Raw genomic sequence first — 7,091 nt, 5'->3', positions numbered from 1 at the left:
ATTAAATCAAATCTTTGGTAAACACATACCATTTTTGTCTTAAAAAACATTTTTTTCTTAAAATTGTTTTTAAAAGATGGTATTCAACCTACCTAACAATAAGGTCGATGACGACTCTATCCAATAATTAATCCAAAATACCAATTTTTCCATTTTAAAGTCAACTATTTTTCAAATACTATTTTCAATAACTATTTTAATAGTTATGACAGTATTATATAAGATTATGGCAAATATAATGATTAATCGAATGCAGAGGCTATTTAACATTTGCATCAACGAAGCTTAGAGCGATTTTGTGCCAGATAGGCTAATTTCGGATAACATGGTTGTTGTCTACGAGGTACTTCACTCTTTTATTAAGAAACGGGATGGCCGTAAAGGATACTTTTCTTTAAAATTGGAAATGAGTAAAGCTTACGACAGAGTTGAATGACAGTTTATGCGGGAAATTTCGTTAAAAATGGGTTTCTCCTCACAGTGGGTGGATCGCATCAGTTACTGTATTGGTTCGGTTACATATTCGATTATTGTTAATGGGGTGGTAAGAAATAGTTTTGTGCCACAGAGAGGGCTCCGCCAGGGGACCCGTTAAGCCCTTATTTGTTCCTAATATGCAGCGAAGGGTTGTCTTCCCATCTACATCATGCCATGACTCTAGGTGAGTTCCAAGGAGTAAAGGTTAACAGGTATGCCCCAATGAATTCTCACCTGTTCTTTGTTGATGACAACCTTATTTTTAGTGAGGCAACTGCTAGAATAACATCCTATGTTAAGAGAATCATTGGTCTCTATGGAAACTGCTTGGGACAAATCATCAATTTTGACAAATCGGGCCTCTTTTTCAGCACCAATGTTAATGAAACAAACAAAAAAGATGTAAGACGAATTCTAGAGGTTTCTAACTCTTATTTGCGTGACAAGATTAACAGCAGTGTTAGAGGTTGGAGTGTTCAGGTGCTATCACAGGGAGGTAAGGAGGTTTTCATTAGGTCTATACTACAGGTAATTCCTCTTTACGCAATGAACTGTTTTTTACTACCTAAAGGAATTTGTGTGAAACTTGAGCAAATAATGGCCTTTTTTGTGGCAAAAATCGAAGTCTAATCGTGGCATCCATTGGTGTACATGGGGGATCTTTGTCGACACAAAGAAGAAGGGGGTTGGGCTTTCTAGACATGGCAAAGTTCAATATGGCCCTTTTAGCCAAACAAGGCTGATATCTATTGACAAACCCATCTCTGATCGGAAGGATTCTCAGAGCGAAATATTTCCCAGCATGTAACTTTCTGAACTCGAATCTAGTTCATCTCCCTCGTAAATTTGGCGCAGCATTTGGAGTGCAAGAGGTTTATTGCTAAAAGGGCTACGAGGAAAGTCGGATCGGGAACATCTATTTCGGTTGGAATGATTTCTAGCTTCCGAATCGGGTTCCTTACAGGGTACAATCGGATTGTGTCCAATCGATGGAAAAGGTTGATGATTTGAACGACACTAATACAAGAAAATGGAATGTGGAGTTTATTCATAATGTTTTTCTACCCGAGGAGTTTTCACCAAAACGATTGCATGGTTTGGTGTGCAGAAAGATCGGGGCTGTTTAGTGTTAGAAGTGCCTACATACTTCTTATCGAGCAAACTAGTATCTCGCAGAGTGAGAATGAAGTTTACAATATTTAGGCTGCATCTTGTCAGAGAAAAATTAAAATCCAAATTTGGCGCTTTACTAGAAATTTCATTCCAACTTTACAAAATCTGCGTTATAAGCGTTTGATTAATACCCTTTATGTTCGGGATGCACTGGTAATGCTGAATCCGGATTACATGTTGTTAAGGATTACTCTTTGGTTTTCATTTAAGTATCATCTCCATCTATTTTTTTTTTTAATTTTAAACTTAGACAATTACATTTATAAAATTATATATTATTAATAATTAAAAATAATATATGTACGATCGTAATCATAAACTATTAAAAAATTATCTTTTCCAACCCATCTTTTACTTATTTTACCCTAAATATTAAACACAAAAACTAAAACCCCAGATCGTCTCTGCCCATTTCTTGTGTCTTCACCGTTCCAAATCTCTAAAGGCTTCACCGTTTTCTAAACCAGCTAACATTCATTCCCTGTAGTTGCTGGGATACTTTTAAAAGGTTTGAAAATGGATTTAGCAACACTTTCGACAAGCTTTAAAATTGGATTTTCGGTCCCCTGATTTGAAACGTCCCATGGCGGTGTCCCACCGGAAGAACAAACGATAAATGATTTGGGTTTTATTCCTATCGATGTAGTCTTGCGATAAACGAGCATGAAACGTCTGTTATTTTTATTGAAACGTTCACACATAGAGACAATCTTTCGGACACGTTATAAAGGTAATGTCAAGAAGCAACCTTAAAAAAATATCCTGGAATTTTAACTAAAAATTCTGACATCAGTGTCCAATCTCTGGAACCCAAGTTTAGCTTACGATCAGCCTGCGACCATGAAACTAATTCTTCTCATCAGGCCACCACCAGCCTACGACCATCAACGGTTCTCACATTTTCGGAAGCAATCTTCTCCCTAGACTGGATTAAACTAATTCTTTGATTACTTAATTTTCCATCGACAAATGGGTTCATGACTAATATGTTAACTTGTGTGTTATAGTCAACTGAAAGATAATTTGTATTAAAACAAATATGTCTGGTTCGATTTGATTGGGATTTGAACATTCTTATTAAGGGATAATCCCTGAATAGCCGGGGTCTTTTTGTTTCAACAGGGAATGCTGGAAAGTTCATTTTCGCAGGATATTTTCTGGTTCATAAACAGCTTTACCATGAAGTGAGTTATTTTTTAAATTATTTATTTATGTATGGAACCTTCGCTTTTGCCTTCTGGGTTTTCCTATCTGATTATTGAAACACTTCATGATTGTTTACCGGTTATGGATCTGGTTTATCTTAAACATACTGCAGTCTAGTTTTTTCTTTTTTTTTTTAAGAGGCATGTTATGCTATTTGATAAGCAAAGGAAATCATATCAGTCGTTATGCTATTGGATGAGCTCTTATCTTCTTTTGCAGAAAATAAAATAGATTGATCATAGGTGTATTGGCTTCACAGTAGCTATTATGTCCATAGATATTATATAAACATGATCAATTTATGTGCTTTGGTATTGAGGTTGGTGCTGTAACATTTCACAGATCAAGAAAGGTTTTCCTGTTTCTTTATCGCTACTTCTTATCAACTTGGCTGCCGTTATGGAGCGTGCTGATGAAAACCTCCTCCCATTTGTTTACAAAGAAGTTAGTGAAGCTTTCAATGTCGGGCCATCTGATCTTGGCTATCTCACCTTCATAAGGAACTTTGTGCAGGGGTTGGCTTCTCCCTTGGCCGGAGTACTTGTAATTAACTACAACCGCCCTACTGTTCTCGCTGTAAGCACTTTGTGTTGGGCCTTATCCACGGCTGAAGTGGGCGGAAGCCAACGGTTTCTGCAGGTTGCATTGTGGAGAGCAGTTAATGGCTTTGGACTAACAATTGTGATACCAGCACTTCAGTCTTTCATTGCTGATAGTTACTTGGATGGTGTTAGAGGGGATGGATTTGAGTTACTAAGCCTCATTGGTTCCTTGGGTGGCATCGGTGGCGGTGTCATTGCTACCATAATGGCCGGTCAGCTCTTCTGGGGTACACCTGGATGGCGTTGCGCCTTCGTTTGATGGCAACTTTAAGTTCATTGATTGGTCTCCTTGTGTTCCTATTTGTTGTTGATCCAACGGAAACAGTAGATACAAATCGAGATGTTGGCTATAATCCTGATAGGTTAGCATCAAAACAGATTCATCTCACCATAATCGATCAAGTGATGTGTTTCCGGTATTTAAATTAAGAGTATTTTCAGTGATTCGTCTGCATTTTGTTGCAGGGAAGAATTGATAGGAAAAGGGACTGCTCACGCTTCATAGGTTCGGTTCGAGTCCTGGATGGCAACAAAGGCTGTTATAAAAGTTCCAACATTTCAGATTATTGTCTTGCAAGGGATTTGTTGGTTCACTGCCATGGACGGCCATGGTATTCTTTACTATGTGGTTTGAACTAATCGGTAAGTACTACCATGTCGATTATTGTACGAGAAGAATGATCGGATTGGTGTTTAATTCTTGACACCATTGAATCTTCATTTCCTTTCTCAGGGTTTGATCACAGTTCTACAGCAGCACTTCTAAGTCTTTTTGCAATCGGATTCGCAATGGGATCCTTTCTTGGCGGGTTAATGGCCGATCGAATGTCACAAATTTACCCGCATTCCGCCCGTATCATGTGCGCTCAGTTCAGTGCATTCATGGGCATCCCATTCTCATGGTTCCTTCTTAAAATGATCCCACAATCAGGGAGTAGTTACCACGCTTTGCTGTCACTCTCCTTTTGATGGGCTTAACCATCAGTTGGAATGCTACGGCTGCAAATGGTCCTATGTTTGCCGAAGTCATCCCCGCTGAACACCCAACCATGATCTACGCATTCGACCGTGCTTTCGAAGGATCAATTTCTTCATTGCTGCTCCCTTGGTCGGTATTCTATCGGAGAGGATGTTCGGTTATGATTCAGTCTATCGATCCGATAAAGGGGTCTTCGCGGGAGGCATTAGCATTGTCTAGAGGGCTACTATCAATGATGGCAATTCCTTTCGGATTGTGTTGTCTATTGTATACGCCATTGTATAATATTTTCGGCGAGACCGTGGCAATGTTAGAGTGGCCACTTTGAAACAGGAAGAGATGATTTGAGTGAATATTGTTTTTTTTTTAGAAATTTAAGTAAAACTAGTCTAATTAAGTAAAACAAATAACATACAATAACATAGAAGTAAAACAAATAATAGAAAATGTCAGCTGGTTGGTCTTTTCAGGGAACAATTCCCCAGTGAGAAAATCAAAACCAAAGAGGTAATTTGCACATAAAACTATACAGGCCATGAAACTCAAAGCGTTAATAATGTTAGCACTTTAAGGTACCCTACAAAGAAAGAAATTAGTAAAAATGGGTGTAAACCAAACCCCGCACATAGTTGCCGGACATTGCCAATTTCACGTTATTCTCAGACGCCTTCGGATCATTTTTCAACACTTCAGCAGCTTCGTGATTCAGGGGATCCTAATAATTCGGTTCCTAATGAAAACAGATCCCACAAATGTCAGATGCTTTCAAATATACTCATAGAATTATTCACAGTTTAGACAAAAGCTGACCATGAAAAGATGATATAATCCATAGATGATAGTGTTTATATTAAGCACAGGTTTCCAGTCTTCCCGTAAGATGTTAAGACAAACATTTCCTTCATAGTCAATGTTGGGATGATAGACCTGCAATTTTTATTTTTTTTATATAAACAAAGAAGCAAATGAGTGAATCAAAATGAGTAAGGATTATTAGTATACTACCTTGGGTATGCACTCAACTTTGGGTGCATCATGGGATAACCTGAAACGGAACTTAAATGCTCCACCACTGTAAGAAACAGCAGCCACTCAGTCAAAACATAGCCCAAGCATCCAAACTATTCCCTTCTTAAATTTTCAAACGTTTTATTTGATTTTTCAAAGCATCAGACAGGTCCTTTTGTTTGGTTAATCACTTATTAAAGCATTGAATGTGAGTTTGAACCTGACTTAATAAAACTCGTATAGACAGTTTGGATATACATATTTAAAAAAAAAAAACGTATCAATAAAATTTAGGAATATTATTTCTTTTTCTTCTTTAACAAAACACATTTACGCTGTTCATGCAATAAATAAATGTTTCCAATTACATCCACATGTTGAAAATAAGTATCATGAATTATTTGAGTAAACAATTAACATTGAAGTTAACGAGCAGATTAATAGAATACGATGTTGATATTTGAAGACTCAACTACAATCTACTAGATCATAGTTTAAAAATCCTACACGTTAATTGCCACATACGTAGGCTTGTAAACGAATCGAACCAACACAAATGATGATATATTTATATCCGTTCGTTTAACTTTAATCGAACGAACACGAATACCTAAATTAATAAAATTTATTGTTCATGTTCATTCATTAAAAAATGTAGTTTGTTCATGTTCGTTTGTTAAGATGATAAACGAATACAAACGATCATAAACAAACGCAAACGAACATAGATTATTTTTCAATCTATCGTGAAATGAAAGGGATATTGAATTGCTGGATGGGAAATATACATGTGAATAAATTTAAACGAACATAATGAACGAATTACCGAGCGTTCACAAACATAATGAATGAACAAGCCCTTTGTTTGTGTTATTTCATTTAATTAAACGAACAAAAAATCTTGTTCTTATTCATTTGTTTAATAAATAAATGAACACGAACGATTCGTTAAACGATAGATTCGTTTACATCCCTACACATATGTATATGTATGAAAGAGGCGGGGAAAAGCAAGCAATTCCTTACGCATAATATCCATCTTGAGGTGAAATTGTAACCTCGAAGTTCATGAGATCATCTTTTCCATTAGGAAATGATATGCTACAACAATTAGGCAGGTTCAGCTCAGCAATGTCTGAAAATACAAGGAAATTTATAAGGAGACCGTGGAGAGGGAAAAAAACAAACCTTAATTAAAATAACTGAATGGTGCTTAACCTTTGTGTAAACGCAGCTCTCCTGCCGACTGTTTTTTGGTTGGGGTTCCACCATTTGAATTCCGAGCTGAGTTTCCTTTACTTTAAACAGCCGAATCATTGCTACCACACATTCATTTTAATTACGTTAGAGGAGATCACATTCCAAAATTATGAATTAAGCTATAGCTATTAATGAATTGAGTTTCCTTAATAGTTGGCATGTTATCGTTAATTCCTTGAATGACACAGCATCCATAGCCAATTAGACATGCTCCAAAATTTAAATAAAAATAAATAAATATTTGACCTAGTTTTAATGGTTAATTAACTTATCAATGGCAAATATAATTGGTTTTGCTTTTTGGCGTGCTTTCTCAAGAAAGTCTGCCGCAGTTCTTAATGTTAAGCAATTCTAAGGAATTACGAAGACGTAAGCAAGTTTTGAAC

The 7,091-nt window shown here is 36.6% G+C and overlaps 2 pseudogenes; one reads left to right on the top strand and one right to left on the bottom strand.

Moving 5' to 3' along the window:
- The first annotated feature begins 651 nt into the window (after positions 1–651).
- LOC120122752 lies at positions 652–4,785 on the top strand (annotated as a pseudogene).
- Positions 4,786–4,865: 80 nt separating this feature from the next.
- Positions 4,866–6,762, bottom strand: LOC120122637 (annotated as a pseudogene).
- Between the last annotated feature and the right edge of the window lie 329 nt (positions 6,763–7,091).

This window comes from Hibiscus syriacus, unplaced genomic scaffold, assembly GCF_006381635.1.
Source record: "Hibiscus syriacus cultivar Baekdansim isolate YM2019G1 unplaced genomic scaffold, ASM638163v2 tig00110387_pilon, whole genome shotgun sequence".
In the NCBI taxonomy this organism is placed as follows: domain Eukaryota; kingdom Viridiplantae; phylum Streptophyta; class Magnoliopsida; order Malvales; family Malvaceae; genus Hibiscus; species Hibiscus syriacus.
Note: the sequence above shows the minus strand (reverse complement) of the source record. Positions and strands in the feature narration are given on the sequence as shown.